Source organism: Pseudorasbora parva, chromosome 10 (genome assembly GCF_024679245.1).
Source record: "Pseudorasbora parva isolate DD20220531a chromosome 10, ASM2467924v1, whole genome shotgun sequence".
Classification (NCBI taxonomy): domain Eukaryota; kingdom Metazoa; phylum Chordata; class Actinopteri; order Cypriniformes; family Gobionidae; genus Pseudorasbora; species Pseudorasbora parva.
In genome coordinates, this window is record NC_090181.1 from 15,862,614 (window position 1) to 15,881,290 (window position 18,677).

Consider the following 18,677-nt stretch of genomic DNA (forward strand, 5'->3'; position numbering starts at 1 on the left):
TCGGGGGCGTTGGGCCTCAGATTGTCGATGTCATTCCCATCAAATGTGCATTGCCCCCAAGCCTTGTTCTGGACTGGAAGCGTTAGCGGGCAACAGTGCGAAAAAAAGGTCCTTAATTCTAAGCACTTTGATTAACCTCTGCCAGCAAGGACTTGTCCGAACTGACTTGACGTACCCATGTGACGCCCTATTATTAGCCCGTATCGAGCCACAGCAAACTCCCAACCCCTCAACTGGCGCTACCTCCCTCCCTCCCACCAACCACCCCCCAACCTCTAAGTTTGTCCTTATGTAGATGTATACATATCTGCCTACTTGCAGTAGGGGAGCGGGCACATGACCTCCCATTGTGAGGAATACTTGGCACGTGGCCCCACTCCTCAGTTAGAAGCATTGTTCTGTTGCAGAGGAGAGTGACACTGCTGGAGAAGATACTCACTGACATTTTCGACTTTTTAACCACCATCAGCCCATTAATCAATGGCCGCATCTGTTTCGCAGGGAACGGGAGCGAGGGAGAAAGATAGAGGGCGAGAGAAAGAAAGGGAACCGGGGAGAGTGAGAGAGAGAGAGATGCCCGTGTAAATACACTAGCGCTAATCCGGCCAGACAAATGCATGGAGGAGCTGAGAGAGAGAGAGGGTTTGACTTTGACTTGCGCTGAGAGGGGGCTTGTGTCAGTTCCACCTTTGCTTTATCTCATCAGCTCAGTATTAGCACATTGCATTTGCCACTCAAGTGTTTAGCATATATGTAAATTTTATAGCCCTCGACATGTTTGTCCCTGCTGACAGCCATGGAAATATTTGCCTATGAGTTTGTGTGTGTGTGTGTGTGTGTGTGTGTATGTGTGTGTGTGTTGGACATTCACTTTTTCGGGGAAGTGCATCTGAATGATGCTCTGCAAGGTGTGAATGTGCGTGTGTGTCCGCTCTTGGGTGTTAGTTTCCGCATGCGCTCTGATGATAAGCGAATGAGAGCTCCCTACAATAGAACACTTGAGTATCCGAAGAAAAGGGAATTGTGTCGGACACAAGATGGCGTGAACAAAAATCTGAAGACACCTTCTTTTGCTTTGAATGGAATCTGCATTCATTCAAAGGGTTCTTTCTTCTTTAGGTACAATGGTTTGAAATTTCCTGAGCTAGTAGGCCTCTTCTTTACCCTTCAGTTGTAGAAGCAAGAGTGTTTTGTAGGTGCGAGACACGGGTGACCTTTCTTTGATAGTTGCTGTGATATACGATGGGCCTAAAAGAATAGTCTGTTCCATGCTTTGCATTCAGCTGGCATGAGGGCTTTTTTTCCTGCTGCAAAAGCCACCTCATAATGTTTTCTAATTCTGTTCTATTTTTAAGAGCATTACAGCATTCTATTTTAACATTGTCTGAGGATCGCAGCACACATTCTCTGTTAATGACCTTCAGGCCACAAGAAACATACAACATTCTTATGAAACTTCTTCTTTCATGTTCACAGTAGATTAGTCAGTTAGTGGATAATTAATAAATAATGCAACTGAAAGATATGTGTTGATTTCCAAAGACATATGAATCGATAATCATCATCCGAGAGTGTGATATATCATCCAAAAATTGTGATTCTGTTTAAATGTATTTATACCGACTCTCTCCAGCATTAAGAAGTCTTTGTGAATCAGGGTTTGGAGAAAATTCAGAATAAAATTTAATGGGTTACACCCCACAAGAAGATAAATTACATTCAGCGCAATTAAGTCTGTTTGTCCGTCTTTCTATCCATCCATCCATCCATCCATCCATCTATACATAGTTCTCCAGTGTTCTTTTGTAGTTTTTTCCCCCCATTAAGCCATTCAAGTCATATTATGGCTCTAGAAAAAAGAAGAAAAAAAAGTTAGCAATGGATGAAAACCATGAGTTGATCACTTTGTGGGTCATATATGGTGGAAACAACTACATCAAGGTCTCTGGAGATGGACTTACAGCCTTGAGATTGTCCATGCCTGACAATCCTCTCTTAAACCTTCCCATAAGCATATACAAATGTCACATAAAGAAACAAGGCCTTTTCTTTATTCAGACTAGTTGGATGAGTGATTTTTTTTATTATAGGAACTGATTTCTTGGCTTTTCAGACACACCAAAGAAAATTCTTTGTGGATTAATTTTCAATTTGAAACATTTTCCTTGGAGAAATGTCATATTATCTGGCGCATGTTTAATTAAATGAAATGGCGCATATGCAAATGAACTATGGACCCTTCAACACACTGAACAAAGCTGAAAGAAGGTTTGAGTTTGAAAGTTTGAAAGAAGTGGTACTGTAAGAAAAATCTTTCAAAACCCATTTTGAATATGACATTCCACATTTATAAACTGCTAAAGAGCCTGCTTTTTGTCTACATGCCTGGGATTTGGTGCCTTCTCAGAAAGACTACTAAACGGGTCTCAAGAACACAACACTGTTAGTACTGTCCTTGAGAAAATCTGCACAACAACCACTTAAGCATCTTTTCAGTTGCAAAGTCTCTACTTGCTCCTCGAAGAAAAACAAATGCCATAGCAGGAGACTAAAACATTAAATGTGTTTAGTCACTACCACCCTGACATTATTAAAGCTAAAGTATGTAATTTATGGGAAAAATAATGACTGCTCATACAGATTTCCAAAATGTCTGCCCTTTATTGGTCAGAGAAATAGATAGCCATACCAATTTTTTTTACTTTTAAGTCTCTACATCTTAGGGAAGGCAATTTTCGGAGCGGTTAACAATAGCAAGCTAGCTAGCTTTGAAAGCAAAAGATCATTACTACAAACCACACCTCTACAATTTACACCCCCTACCTGAAGTTAAGCCCTCCGCAATGCCATCAGTGACATTTTTCTAGTACTGCTCTTTTTCTGCTTCACTTTCTGTGCTTTTTAAACTTCATTTCTGCCAGCTAGTGATAAGGCATACATATCGTATAACATCACCAGATGGCGTAGGTCATCCTGTTTAATTTCCTTGGTTGTTAAAGTATTTTAAATATAAAAATCTCCAGTAAATTCAAATTTTATGGAAAGATAGTTTTAGGGGAAGGTTTGGGGTTGTTTTTTCTGTTTGTGTATTAATCTTCTTGTAAAATTAATTTTATGTTTTACTAATAGATGTTATTTATGGAAGCACGTTTCTGCCACTAAATAAAAAAATAAAAGAGGAATTGCAACTTTAAATTCAGACTTTTTTTTCTCAATTGCGAGCAATAAAGTCACAATTCAGACTTTTTTTTTCTCACAATTGGGAGTTATAGTCACAATTCTGAGATATAAACCCGCAATTGCAAGTTTATATCTCAGAATTCTGACTTTATAACACAATTGTGAGAAAAAAGAAGTCAGAATTCTCACAATTGCGTGATATATAAACTCGCAATTGCGAGAAAAAAGTCAGAATTGCGACTTTAAATCACGCAGTTGCAAATTTATATCTCAGAATTCTGACTTTATATCACGCAATTGTGAGTTTATATCTTGTGAGGAAAAAAAACATCGCAATTAATCTTTTAATTATTATTTATTTAGTGGCAGAAACGAGCTTCCATAGTTATTTCATATTTCATAAGATTCAAAAGCAAAATAAGTTAGTCTTACAAACGTATTATACATAAAATAATTTACTTCAAAAGATGTCAATGACATCTCTGCTTGTTTCTTCAACAGAGGCATAACTTCTTGTAGTAGGTGTAACTTGGAGGGGCGTGGTTTGAAGTGTTCTCTAAGATCCCGCCCTCCCTTCAGAGCGCTCTCCAAAGCCCCGCCTCCTCCAAAACACATGAACAACCACACCGGAGTTTGGACAGCGTTAAACTACCTCACGCCTCAAAGCACATAACAGTAATACTTAACATAAATAACTTAGCTTGTACCACCTGACTGCTGCAGATTGCACTTTGAGTATAACGTCACAGGTTGCCATTTCTTCCAAATGACAGTAATTATGGCATGAATACAGCATAAGCTCGTTGTTTTGGTTGCGGAGGAACTGTACTAGGTGGCTGTTGTTTTGGTTCAGTTCTCAGTGTCAGACGCGCTGATGACGTGTGATGTCTGCGCGGGCAGGGTGTGCAGAGGTATGAAAACAAATATCTTGACAGGACCGAATGCAATGATTGGACAAACGTTTTATGGTCCTACACCTTCCACAGACAGTATGTGTATAAAGTCTATGTCTGCCCTGCCTTAAACCTTTAAAAGGAGGAAGAATTATCAGTTAAAATGTATTAACAGTTAAAACTTCTTTGAGGTCCTCGGGTTGGGGTTTAGCTGGAAACGTACACCAAAACCTGCAAGCATTGGTTGCTAATACATCATTGCTAATTGCTTAAACCAGCCAGTGCCAAACATAATGAATGTAATCAGGCTGAAGCACTCGGATTCAACATCCTCATCAGGCAGTTATCTGAATTTCTCTTCATGACCACAAGCTTGACAGTTTGTGTGAAATGTAGGTGTGAGTTCATTCTTCGTCATTTCTTTAGATCATCATGCTCGAGTGAGATGAGGGTGAACAGAAGGAGTGATTACTGGAGATCACAGGCCCAGTTTAGAAGAAGGATTACAGCTCAAAGAGCAGTTTACACTCCTCTGCTCTCAACTCAATTTCTCAAGGCTCTCTGCTAATGATTGGACTTACACTCAAGGCCACGCGTTGGCAGTTACACTATCCAAACATACACACACAGACACGTGCGTGCACAAGCCACAATTTATTAATAGCCGAAACAGCTGCGGATCCTCTGGCTCGCACCCGAGGAGAGGAATTCCCAGCATTCAATAGACAGAAGTGTGTTAATCTGTGATTCTTCACCATAGACAGAAGACAGATGGATTCCTTCACTCTTTCACTTTTCTCTGCGCGTGCGAGGGGATCAGCTAGCAAGAGACGTGGGTATCCACCGCTAATTAAAGGTGGAGGGTGGGAATTGGAGGGCTCGCTGGACAGATGGACTGCCTTCACCAAGGAGCCAGGGATCTTTGAACCCTGACTATGGAGCATATTTAATTAAAGCTCTCCAATTGTCCCAACGGCCTGAAGATTTTTATGTGAGCACTGACCTCATTGTCTTTCTCAAGTTTCAGTATGAGCTCAGAGGTGTTGACTTCTCTGAATGTGACAAATATGTGACTAAATATTAAAATATTAAATTCTGAAATACAAATAACACAGACCTACTGTTTGCATCAAATTCTTGCATATGCAGTATATAACCATGGGTTAACACCTTTTTAAACCCGGGGTTAAGGGCCATTTTAACCATGGGTAAAGCAATATGCATCGAAAGCAAAGATACTAACCCTGAACAGCCGTGCCAAATGTGTATGGTGCAAAAATGTATCTTTCACAAGCGATGTATGTGTCAGTGTCTAAGGCAGTGGTCACCAACCTTTTCAAGCCAAAGATCCCTGACCTCAGCATTAAATCGATCTACCGATAGATTTTTCATAGCCGATTCAGTTTTTTTTTTTTTTTACAAGCAATTGTAAAGCTATTTCCGATACCAGATGCCAATTTTTTATTTTTAAAGCACATTTATTTGTTGTTTATTTTCCAATGCACAAAACAAAAACAGATGGACTGGATAAAAATGCTAATTCACTCTCTGACAATAGGTGGTGCGAAAAGAAGCGTTTCTTTGGGTAGCCTACTGCTGTAAAAATGCCATCGAAACGATTCTGAAGACTGTTTCGTTCAGAGATACATTCATGTAACCCTCCTCCCCAATTCAATATAAATATTTTAAATGCATATTTTTCTTCGTATATTAGCATCAGTGATCTTGCTTATACCTGGTCTAGCCTACTTGTGTTTTTACAGATCAGATATCTGATTTATCAGAACGATACCATTTGCACCTGGTCACATAAATGTGTCTCCGCGAAATGGATATAAATCTGATCTTCAGCTCCCGTGCTCTGTGAATTTTTAATAGAGTTCACGTCATCGAAATCAACAAATATGAGCTGCATTATATTGATCAACAGCTGATTTCACAATCAAAGAACGCAACAGGAGGGAGAAAGAGCGAGTACTATTAGCACTGGTAAGATCATTCCGTTTCTTTTAATGATGATGCGTCTGCAAATTTTACTTTAATTTGCGGCAGTTTGCTGAAGAGATTCAGCTGCTCGTCTGTGCCGATGCGTGCTGCAGTTGCGCTGTCATAACTATAACATGACAGCCTATAACGCACTCTCACACATTTATTTATTAGCATTGCTGGGAGGAGTAAAATTTACATATGTGGTTTCAACAACCAGATGCATTTACATTTGTTCAATTTCATCTGGAATGCGTCAGACACGGTTACTCTGCTGCGCATCTGCACTCTCCTCTTCGCGTCCGTCTTCAGTGTTCGTGTCCCGTCTCTGTGTTCGTCTGTCCTCTTAACAACAGAATTCGTAATATTTGCACACAAATGACATTTGGGAAATGACCGCAATACAGTTTGTGTGCAAATCCAGAATAGAGATCAGCCAAAATTAAACTAAAAACTGTCAGGTTGCTAATTGCGTGTTTGGAGCACAAAACCGTCTGTTTCCGATTTATGGCCGGTCGAATTTGTGCAAAGGGAATTTTGAGGTTGCAGAACAGGCCCGGATTGGCTAATCGGGAGCACCGGGAAAATTCCCGGTGGGCCGGTCTGTTTTTGTGGCCGCGAGGGCCGTTGTTGTCATGGCACTTGGTTGAACTATGGATGCTGTCCCTATTGGCTGCTTGCACTCACAGCAGCCCCACTTTTTTATTTTACCGCAGTCCCACTCTTTTTATTTATTATTTTACCGCAGTCCCACTCTTTTTTACTTAATATTTTCTCGCAGAGTGCAGCCTGCAGGTTTAATGATGACCTGTTATATTTTGCCTCCGTGGCCCCGCCCCCGATACAGCGCCTTGAAAGTTGCTCAAAATAAAAAAGTCAGATAAAAATGGGTAACAGGAAGCGCAAAGGCGGCGCTGAAAAGGCCAGAATAAAAAAAATAAGAAGGCTCTGGAAACTGACGCGGCCAAATGTTCTAAGCTGTGCACATTGTTACTCAAAAAAACAAATGATGACGACGAGGCTGGTAAGTAGTAATTATCACGTTAAGGTAGTTAGGAGCAGTGCAAGATGCGACAAAACAATGCTCTCTGCAAACCACGTTCATGTATCAAACTTTTTCTTAGCTTTTCAGCAGCAGCCGCATCTAGTCCGTTTTGCTGCTAATAGTGAAGAGCAAGGCCCAGTAACGTTACCAAGCTCCAGTCATGAGCCCAACACACCAGAATGGGCAGGTAGGATTGTCATTCAGAAGAACTAATAGGAAGAGCCCTGCTCAATGAAAAATGCCCTGAGATAATAATGATGACCTGATGATTCAGCAATACATTAATGAAACTGAGTGACTTGATTTGAAAGCTTTGTAAAAAAGGGGGTATTTGTGTTAAGAAATAAATGTAACAAATTTCATTTAGTTTCAGAAAGCGAGCGAGGACCCAGTTGTGAAGAGATTAGCTCTTACTGTGAAACACAGGTAAACTGCTATTGTACCATAGTGTGTGAATAAGCAAACATTATCACTGAATTTTTTTCCAGTTCAAATATCTAAATATTCTTAATTCAAGATACATTTAGTAGACAAGTGAAATGACATAAGAAATTTGTCAAAAAAACTAAAAATCTTTTCTTCATTTCAATGTTTGGATATTTATGAATACTAATACTTAAAAAAAAAGAGATTGATACTGTCCTGTTATTTACGGTTCTTATAAATCTTCACTGTGAAGCAAAACTTAAGCTACTGTTTTTGCACTGAATTGAAAATTATATTTTTCAAAAATACAAAGATTTATAACTTAAGGCTCTAGAGAATAGTGTACCTTATGCAGATTTATATTCTGAGGTTGGAATCACATTATTTTAATATAGTCTGTCATGAACTAAAGTGGGCCGGTCTAAGGCATGAAACTCCAGGGCTGAAAATGAGTCTCAATCCGGCCCTGTTGCAGAAAATACATTTTGGGAGCATATGGAGCAATTTCGAGCCTTGATGATGGGTTGTTACTTATTTACCAACACATGATAAAGATCTACCAGTCAGTCGCGATCGACGGGTTGGCGACCTCTGGTCTAAGGGATACATGTTAAAAACCCTGTTAAACCAACCTCAACTGATGCATTAGTATAAGATGGTCTTAACTGTTTCTAGACCTGGCCAAGCTGTTTTTTCACTAGAGTTTAGTTGGGTAGATTGCGGTTTGCCCAGCCTGACCAGCTGGAAAAATAAAATAAAAAATGGCCGACACCTCTCTGAAACCATCCAACAGACCAGCAAACCAGCTTAGTTTATTTTAAAAAGAAAAAGAAATCCAGAAAATGTAAGGTTCTCAACCAGAACAGATTTGCAACATGTGCTTGTCACATACTGTATTTGTCCTATTATGTTTTAAAAATCATAAATGTGCAAAGAGAACATGTAAACCCAGTGATTACAAATGGAATTGAAAAATCAATTATGGTATTATTCATTGTGAAAAATATTTAAATAAATGTAGGTAAAATGTAAGATATAAATGTAAATGTATTTAAATTTGTATTAAATGATACAATGAAGGGAAGATTTTCATCTTGCTAATCGCCGCTTGCTATTTATTCATCTAAAAGAATTTTTCATTGATAATAAAAAAAAGACAACTTTCACCTTTCTTAACCGGTGTTTGGTTGCACTAGTAAACCTGCTAAACCGGTTTCAAACGAACCTCTTTTGTTTACTGCACCGCAACTGATGACCAAACACACACCTCTGGTTTCTATTAGCTCCATTGTTCAGCCAGTGGAAAGGAAGCGAAAGTTTTCTGCCATGGGGTAAGAGCTTTTCAAACTGACCCCCATTTACTTGCGCCCACACCATTACAGGTGTAGAGAGGGTAAAGAAAAGCAGAACGCCAGGGGTTGACATCCAACCTTTAGATACCAGGCTAATCCATCTATTCCAACCTCATTCTCTCCCTGAATTATCACCTTTTGACATCATTTTTTAAAGTCTGCTGTCAGAAGGAGTGTGGGCTGCACAATACAGGGAGTATGAGGAGTAGAAGAAGAAGAAAGAGCAAGCGCGAGAGGGTGAGCGTGGGTGGGGGAATCTCCTCTTAAGTCCTCAGCCTCAGTTATGATTAATGACCCAATGCACCTCAAAGTTCATAAACTTCCCAACCCGCTGATAGTTTATACAAGCTAAATGATTTATTTCCAGCGCATGCCAGACTGCTCATTCCATGTGACGGATATTTCCAGAGTCCTTGTATGAGGTTGCATCTTGGTGTGAGATAGCAAACCTTATGAGGGTAATATAGTGATAGAACCCACCCCCACTGAAACACATCTCTTGAGAGACTTGTTAGAAGTCAGCACAGATTTCCCTTGATGTATGTGACAACACCATGACAGGATGTCACCATGTCACATTTACGTGATATACATAGTAGATGTAAAATAAAAATATCTTATAACTAGTTATTAACTTTAGTTTGGGTGGCTCCCAACTATCAGAGCTATCTTAAGACTTGGAAATGTCCTATCGGGCCTTACATACCTCACAGATACCTTGCGCTCCGACCGCCTCACTCCCATTTAATGACCGCTGGAGGAATCTGGCGTCTTCCCTGCTAAATGCCTCCGATAGCTCCTCTCCACGCTGGAACCTGCGTCTGAGGGATCTCTCGAACACCTGTCACCCCAAACAGCAGCGTTTTCTGAGAGCGTTCTCCATCACTGTCACCCTCCCATCACCTGCCTACTTTACCTTATCCCCCTCTCCTTTCATTCATCAACATTTTAGGTGCCGCCTTTGACAAGGTCACATCTATTGCTTGGATCGTACATCATATTTATACTAGGGTGCTGACAAACCCTGTGATATTGGACGGTGCTTATTTGTCTATTTACATTCTAAGGTTGTACATGGTCTAAGGAACACTGTTCAAAGGAAAGTGCAGATGTATGAGGTGATTTTAAGAGTTTTACAGAGTAGAATGACTCTTGAAGGAAAAGGTTAACTGCCTGGTCAGATGTAGTTGTGGTCTGACAGTCTTTGACAGGCTATTTGTGTTTGGAAGTAGACTGACCTTCATATACTTTTAGGCACAATTATCCAACAATTTTGATTCAACTCAAATTTTTTGAGCTAGTGAATAGAACAAATTAAACTCATGATTTTTAATGTTTTATATGGTTTACTCATGACTAAACAAATATCTGATTGCTATCTTTAAACACTAAATGCAAAAGATTTCTGGGGCATGATTTAATGTGACAGGATTTCACTGTATCTTCATGAAAACGATTAGTCTAGAAATCTAGACGCACCCTAGCGGCAGCAAATCTAATCTGCCGCGAGTGTCGTCTAGCAACTGTCATTACACTCCTGAGCTGTAAAAGCCAAACTCTGGTTGGGCCAATCACATCGTGTATAGAGTCGGTGGGCGGGGCTAAACAATGACAGCAGAGTTGCTCTTGCGTGCTACTAGTAAACACAGAAACCGGCAAACGGCGGTCTTTCGAATCAGCTTTGATCTCGCGACTCTGGAAGACTTGGAGTTAAGCTTTTCTCTGAGAAAATAAAAAATAAAGGCACTGAAGTCATTCTTAAGAAGGGAAGATGTGTTCTGAGTTTTGCCGACCGGATACGGCGAAAGTTTAATCTGTCAACAAGCTCTGTTTCACCTTCGTTGCTCTGGTTGGTTGTAGCGCTATCCAATCGCATGGACGCCGTGCAGAGGGAGTTTGAAAGACAACCGTTTATCCCGCCCCTCGGACTGAGCCCTGTCATGGTGAGTTTCCAGACCAAACATCTTGTGGGTCTTATCAGGCTAGAAAAAGATATGTATATATATATATATATATATATATATATATATATATATATATATATATATATATATATATATATATATATATATATATATATATATATATATATATATATATATATATATATATATATATATATATATATATATATATATATATATATATATATATATATATATATATATATATATATATATATATATATATATATATATATATATATATATATATATATATATATATATATATATATATATATATATAACTCTTGTCTAAACGATTAATGAAAAGAATATTTAAATATATTTATTTATAATTGATCCCAAACTATCCTACATCTTTACAGCTTTAACTTTGCCATTAAGGTATAATTTATGGTCCTGTACTCATTCTAACAGCTGTTTCCATTAGTGTTTCAAATATATGCAGATAATACAAATTACACCAAAGGACTTTAAGGTCAAATGCTAACTGTTAGCATTTCAACTATAAAAGGCCACTCAGTTTAAACTGTTCTGCTGTGACATTTTTAACTTTAAAATGACTTTGAACATCATTTTCATTGTGTATTATAATTATTGTGCGTGCAATTTTTATGATAACACTTCAGCTGAAATTATTTTTTGTCATACCACATAACCATTTCAAAATTAACTGCAAAAACTAAAGAACACACTAAAAACAAACACTTTCCATATCATGACTATATATAAATCGTAACTTAATGTTTTCATGGTGCAATATTTATCTTCATGCACAAAACACGTACAATCTTAGACTACAAGGGTGGTCACAACTACAGTTTTGTTCCATTGACTTCCATATATACACATGCAAATGCAGGAGAACATAAACGGAAGTTCAGGAAAAGTTGTTCTGCATTTTGATGCATTTCACCGATAAAGACTGGTGAATTTGTATCATGAAAGGTGTGTGACCAATAGATGAATGATTGTCACAGCATGACCTCTTAGCCAAATAAAAAGAACACAAACTATAAAGCTACTGTTAAATGTGCCACAGAGCGTGACGTCATATCGGCTCGGTGCAATGTCCGAAGGAATATCTCATGCTCAAAATCTAGTGTGGACGTGGCTAAGGTGTTACCGAATGATTTTAAACTGATGCCCATTTGCAGCTGTTTCCTGAAGAGCGACCTGACTATATAATGCTGTGCAGTGACTGGAATAATTCAATTGTAGAATATAATTCGGCTAAATATTCAGTTCTAACAAAACATTCAATAGCAACATGATTTATCAGGGCACTCTTTAATTAATGTCTTAATGAAGTCTCCACTTAAAATAATTGGCTTGGCATGAATCGTTCAGTGCTGATAGCATGAGCCTTTGTCCTAGTTATGATTTCCCTTTTTGTTTTTTTTGTTGAGTGTCAGAGGTCTGTGTGTAAAATAGGATCCTATGAGCCAATCATTTGCTCTCTATGGAAAAACCTTAATGCATCTCAACTTAGACAATGTCTCTGAAAAACTATATTGTAATTTTATGATTATTATTATATTTTGCTTTTATAGCAAAGTGGAAGCAATTGGGACATGACCCAAGCCAGGCTTTTAAAAAAAATACATATATATACTAGGGGTGTCCTCGACTAAGGATTTACACATTCGAATCAGAATTGTCGAATCTTTCTATGGTCAACCGATAGTCGAATCATCTATGTGTGTGTGATTTGGTTGGGAGGGACATAATACTAGTCCACTAATAAACTAAACCTAAAAAACATTACCTAACTAGAGAGGAAGAGAGAACTTTGAGTGCGTTTACATGCATGTTCCTATGCCGATTGTGCCCAAAGGCACACGGCACATGAAGATCAGCGCCGTGTCTCAGGATCTCACACCAAACGCGCACATTATATACGCACAAGCTCAATTTTGAATCGACTTCTGACAGAAGAGCTGCACGATCTTGTAGCACAGGGTGAAATCAGTATACATTGACGATTTGAGGGAAATATAAATTTAATATAAAACCTTGAAATGGCGCGGCAGGATTTTAAACAACTTCCTGAGTCGCCTCGGACAGGCACCAAATGCCGCCACCGGTGTGTGTGTGTGTGTACACTCATTGAATGTGTTCGAATTTGAAAACATGAAGCTCGGCGCCGCGCCTGCTTAACACCTGCGAAAATTCGACCGTGAGATCGGTGGTCGAATTCAGCACCGAATATCGATGCATCGAATCTTCGGCTATTCGGGGTCACCCCTAATATATACACATACACATACATATACATCCATCCATCCATACTTACATCCCTGTGATGATAAGTTTCAGCATCATTACTCCAATCTTAAGTGTCACATGATCCTTCAGAAATCATCCTAATATGCTGTTTGCTGCTCAAAAAAATGCTCATTAAAATCAATGTTGAAAATAGGTGTGCTGGTTAATATTTTTACAAAAACTTTGTTTTATTGTAACTAACCTTTGCTAAGAAAATCTTGACTTTCATACAATATTTGTTTTTGGTGTCCAGATTTTTTGGTCACATAATGACCTACCACCAAAAAGTTTATTTTTTACAGCATTATTGTGGCTTTGTGAACATACACTACTCAGGCCCAGAGCAGAATCACTCTTTTTGAGAAAACAGGAAGAACCTCAGGTAGGAATGAGCCATTTTTATTCTCTCCCGGTCGTCAAGGTCATAACTGTTCAGTGTTGCTCTCTAAGACAGTAAATGTTTAAGACACAAAAACAGACTTGCAAGGTTTGAATTAGTATTTGACAAAAAATAAAGAAAGGACAAATCGCTGAGCAAATGTGTTTATCCTCCAACAAAAACCCTACAAGAAACCATTATTTATTTGTTTGCTGTAATAGCATAGCTGGGCTAAGCTGATGGCACGACAGCCTGCTAAAGCAAACGGATAACAGAAATGTCTCATGGAAATAGTTTTCAGCAGTTGGACTGAACCTTTCACGTTGGCAGCATTCCAAGACTAACTGCTGTTTTTTAATCACGGGGGAGTTTTGTCCTCATTGTCAATGACCTGACAGCACACACCCTGAAACAGCAGCCACATCTCAAGAAAGGATGCAGCTGCTTGCGAAGGAATTGCAGGCTTCACTAAACACAACCCAACCAGAATTTCACAGGAAATCTGTCAAGCACAGGACAAACAGAGCTTCACCATAAGTAGTAGTTCACACTCTAGCAAGTAGAAATGATGGTCATGATGGTGAACACGGACTCAAAGATGAATGAGCCAAAGGGATTGGATAAACAGAAGGGAGTGGCCTGTATTTATCATCAAGGCTCTCACCTATACCCATTTCAATAGACACAATGTCAGAGCAAGGGCTCTAGAACTGTTCTGAATGTTTTCACTGAAGAAAACAGGGTTGTAGAAAAATTAGGATTGCTCCCTTAAACCTGCTGGTCCCAGACCTGAATATCAACTAGTCAACAAAGACAGCCATGTTGTTCGGTTTGTGGCCAGTTGTAACATATACGTCTGAAAAGTTTCGCAGACATCCCAGCAGAGCACCAGCTCCAGCACCAACCTCATTACACTGGAAAAGTGGTACGTGTATTTCAATGCGATTGGCTATGATGGGATTTAATGTGGGATAATACATCTTATTAAATGAGACTGTATTTACTTATAATGTGAGTAACTGCGCTTAGAGCAGCTGGGGGAGGAGAAGGTGTGTGCCGCAGGAGTGATGGTACGGCCCCAGCTGTAGTGACCTGTCTGTGCTGATCGCCTGCAGCTAGCCTGAGGGCGGTGAACGCCTGAAGGAGGCTCTCAATGAACAACAAGTAAATAAAAGATATGAGGGATGTCAGAGCCACAAAGGCCATGGCCATCGGGTAGGAGACTGAGACTCCCTGTGAGATAATACAAGCATCTACGACACAAACCAACAACTCTTTGCTTCATAAAGAGACCTTTTTTCTTCACACCCATCAAGTACAATGTTGGTTTACAGCTGCACTGTGATACCAGGTAACATTCAGGCATAAAACGTCACATTTATCATTAATTATGATCAAAAGCATATCAAAACAATCGTCCCAGTCAGCTGAAAGTGTGCTAAAAGTTATTTTGTTAAATGAGGGATGATGTATAGTCAGCCAGTTAAAAATCCAAGAGTGTTCAAGACACCGACATAGCGATTTTTTAAATTTGATAGTTTCCAATTCCACAAAAAAACTATTCATTATTATATTCCAAACCAGGCTCGTGGAGAAAATCTGCCTACTGGCGACATTTCTGCAAAATGGCATTACGTTGCTTCTTGCATGTTTCATGACATTTTTCCAAGTGAAATGTCCAGTGAGCAGTGTTAAAATGCTTAAATTTATTAGAAAGATGAGTGTGAATGTGAGTGATTTATTACGCTGCTTAGGGGTGTGTGATATATATCGTCTGCGATAATATCGTAATTGTCGTTTTAACAATATGCGATCTGACATTATCGAGCATATCCCTCACACACACACCCAGAGTGTGTGTGCGTGCGCGTACACTAAGTGATGTAGTCTTGTGCACGCTTTCACTGCATGTATTTTTAATAAATATCACAGGAAGAATCCAGATATCAGCATGATAACAAATGTAATATTGATTTTATACAAGTTTACTAAACAAGAATTGAATAAGTGACTTACATTTTAGCCACCATATTGCCCATTTTTACTCTATTTCGCCAACAAGAATAGTTCAAAACAAAGTCACAGCACTGTAATCGCGTCTCTGAACAACACGAGCGGTGTTTTCTTTACTGAATGAATCAGCTTTTTGAACAAATAATTTGAATCAGTGATTCAGTGAATAAGACAGATTAATATAGTCAAATGATTCGTTTCTGAATGAATCAGTTGTTTGAATGAATCGGTTGAATATCAATGACTCACTCATTAACAGTGACTTGCTGCCGCCTAGTGGCGGTTTTAGTTTCACATTTAAACAATCTTTTCATGTTTCAAATAATTTCAAATATCAATTTTCAACGTTATGCGTTTAAAACATCAAAACGTTACTTACTACAGGTTATTTGTCACCTTTAAGATCATAAAACACTCAGTGCAAATGCAACTTCAAATGCCGCTTCCTCTCCATTACGAAGATGAATTTTGATAATACTCATTTAATTTGATTGGTAACAACAGCCCTATTGTGTCTAATATTGTTTTGGTCCCCTTTTTGAAGTCATAGAAGACCGAGAATATGCTGGCTGGATAATATAACAACACGGACTGGTTTGTCAGGAGATGGCTTGTTTTATGCCATACAAGACAGAAGACTCTGGTCATTACGTTCACATCCATACAGCCAACCACCACCAAGTGTCAATGGTGAAATGACATGAAACCTAAATGATAATGCCTAAAAAATGCATTTGCTAAACCATCCTTGGCATTTTAGCTCACTTCTACAAGTACTGTATTTGAGCTGTTTTATTGTGACTTGTCTTTCATGGGACTTATAACCAAGCATTTCGCATTGCAAGTGCTTACTGTACCAGGTGAGCTAACAAGGAAGTTAACTGCATCCGTCATGGATCTATGAGGGAGGACTCAAATGCAGAATGTGTTCAGGGGTTTATTTACAAAACAGCAGACAAGACAAGATAGAGCGAGGTAGAGGAGGTGATAACAGTCCAAATGATAGGCTTGGACAAGGCACGATGACAGGCAAGCAGAGGGAATGGCGGCTGATGCCAGTCCAGGATGAGAACAAGCTGGTGTGCTGTGGTAGAAGCACCAGGCCGATGGATGCAGCGAGTCAGACAGGATCACACAGCACTAGTGGAAAGACTCACAGGGCACGAACAGGCCTTGGCAGAGAAAGGAAGCAGCCAGAGATGCTCAGCTTGCAGGGCAGAACTGGAACAAACAGGAGACCCAACCAAGACAAGGCAAAGCAAGGCAGAAAAGAATAACGAACCAGCGACACATGAGGGAAAGAGAACACATTATAAAGAGAGCAGAGAACATGAGGAACAGGTGAGCACACTTAGACAAACAAGGAGCAGAGAACATGAGGAAAGGGTGAGCACACAAGGAACAGGTGAGCACACTATTAGTGAAAGACAGGGGTGCATCTCTGTGGATCTCCCTAGTTCAGTAGTCAGGGCATTGACTTATGTCCCGATCAGTGCCCTGACTACTGAACTAGGGAGCTGATTGAGGCAAGCAAGGACTAAACAAGGGGGCGTGGTAACAGGAAACAAAGAGGCAGGACACAAGGAGCACATGGCAAACACAAACCAAGACAGAGCCATGTGTTCAAGCACAACACAAACACAGACACATTAAACATTGACAAAACAGACAGAGCTGTCAGAGAAGAACCCTGACAGTGTCGGGCTAGCCATACAAATGGAGCTGGTTATTTGAAGCAAATGTTTCAGTTTGCAAATCATGCTGTGTGGTAAAAGTGTTTCGAGGCCATAACATAGTATTTAATAATATATTTATAATTAGAGTGAAAGGGAATAAAATAGACTAAAATAAAAAAAAATTGACATTTAGAATTTCGTAAGTGGAGGCATGTTTTACCAATGTTGCAAAACAAAGTACACTAAATGTATACATTCTTACAGAATCTCCAATTTTGAATTGCAAAACAGTGTCAATAAAACTGTAGAGCAATATGAGAGACATCCAGTTTTTATAATTAATTATATAAGTAATTATACAAGAAGAAAAAAAGGAACCAATCAGAATCAGGTATTTCAGAGACTCATAACAGCCTTTAGTTTGTCATACCAAGATCATTCTCAAAGTGACTAGGGGCAGTGGTCACGTTCATAGCCATGCCTTAGTGTTCAAAAACAACTTAGCATATGCTCAGTCGTGCCCTATCATCTCTGATCTACACTGCAGAGGAGCGAGGCATGAGGTTTCGCATTTACTTGGTCCCTCCCCCATTAACTTCAGTTAAGTAACTGCGTCAGTCCTAGCGCCTTAATTACTCTTGTCCTTTACAAATTAACAAACTCATTTCTTTCCCAGCATAATAACCAGATGCCCCATAAGAGCTTCTGTCACCTCAATTCGGTTCTAATTATCTCAATTTCCCCGTAAATCATTTTTATAGGGGCAGTAAAGCAGTGTAACGCTGTTGGCAAGCCAAGACAAGGCATTTGATGGAACAAATCATGTGAAAGGTGTGTCAGTCCTGCTCCTGGAAATCAAACTGCTAAATTTCATTCCAGCTCTAATCAAACACCTGAATGAACTAGTCAAAACTCTTTGGGTTCACTTGAAAATTATAATATAAGCAGGTGTGTTAGAGCAACTAAACTACAGGAAGATTCTGGGTTATTCGCAATTAGCTCTAAATATCCAGGTTGTGAATCAGAATATTGTGTACATAAATTTGGGAAAAGGTAAGGAGTAAGGACAGTAAGGATCCAAGCTCAATACACATTAGGACATTGATGTGACATGACAACGTCCTCGTTGTACAACATCATTATTGGTATGTATGAACAGCAGAAATTATATTTTTTTTAACGTTATAAAAGTAACATTGATTGTTACATATACATGCAACATTTCAGTTGTAAAATTAAATATAAATGTTTGCTAGATAATGTTCAATACCTGTCTAGCAATGTTTATGCCGAAAAAGAATTAACTAACGGTTTGATTTTTTCAAAACATCTATCACGTGTCATTATGTATTTATGTTTCGCGCTTCAGTACTTCCGTTAAGTAAACATTGATGTTCCCTGGTTTTCACAGTGCATTGTGAGACTTTTTAGGGAAAGGATTTTGCAATTAAGAATACCCTAAAATGGCCGACTCACTGATCAGTGCCCTGACTAC

The 18,677-nt window shown here is 39.1% G+C and overlaps 1 long non-coding RNA gene across 2 annotated transcripts in view; it reads right to left on the bottom strand.

Moving 5' to 3' along the window:
- Positions 1 to 1,744: 1,744 nt before the first annotated feature.
- The window catches only part of LOC137090608 (uncharacterized), an 86,401-nt gene continuing 69,468 nt past the window's right edge, over positions 1,745 to 18,677 (bottom strand). Inside the window, exons 3-4 of one of the 2 annotated variants that reach the window (XR_010907916.1) lie at positions 9,589 to 9,723; positions 1,745 to 1,849 (exon numbers count right to left, since the gene is read on the bottom strand). This is a non-coding gene — a long non-coding RNA (uncharacterized lncRNA). Of the gene's footprint in view, positions 1,850 to 9,588; positions 9,724 to 16,500; positions 16,728 to 18,677 lie in introns of those variants that run through there. The other variant, XR_010907917.1, reaches the window with a different exon arrangement.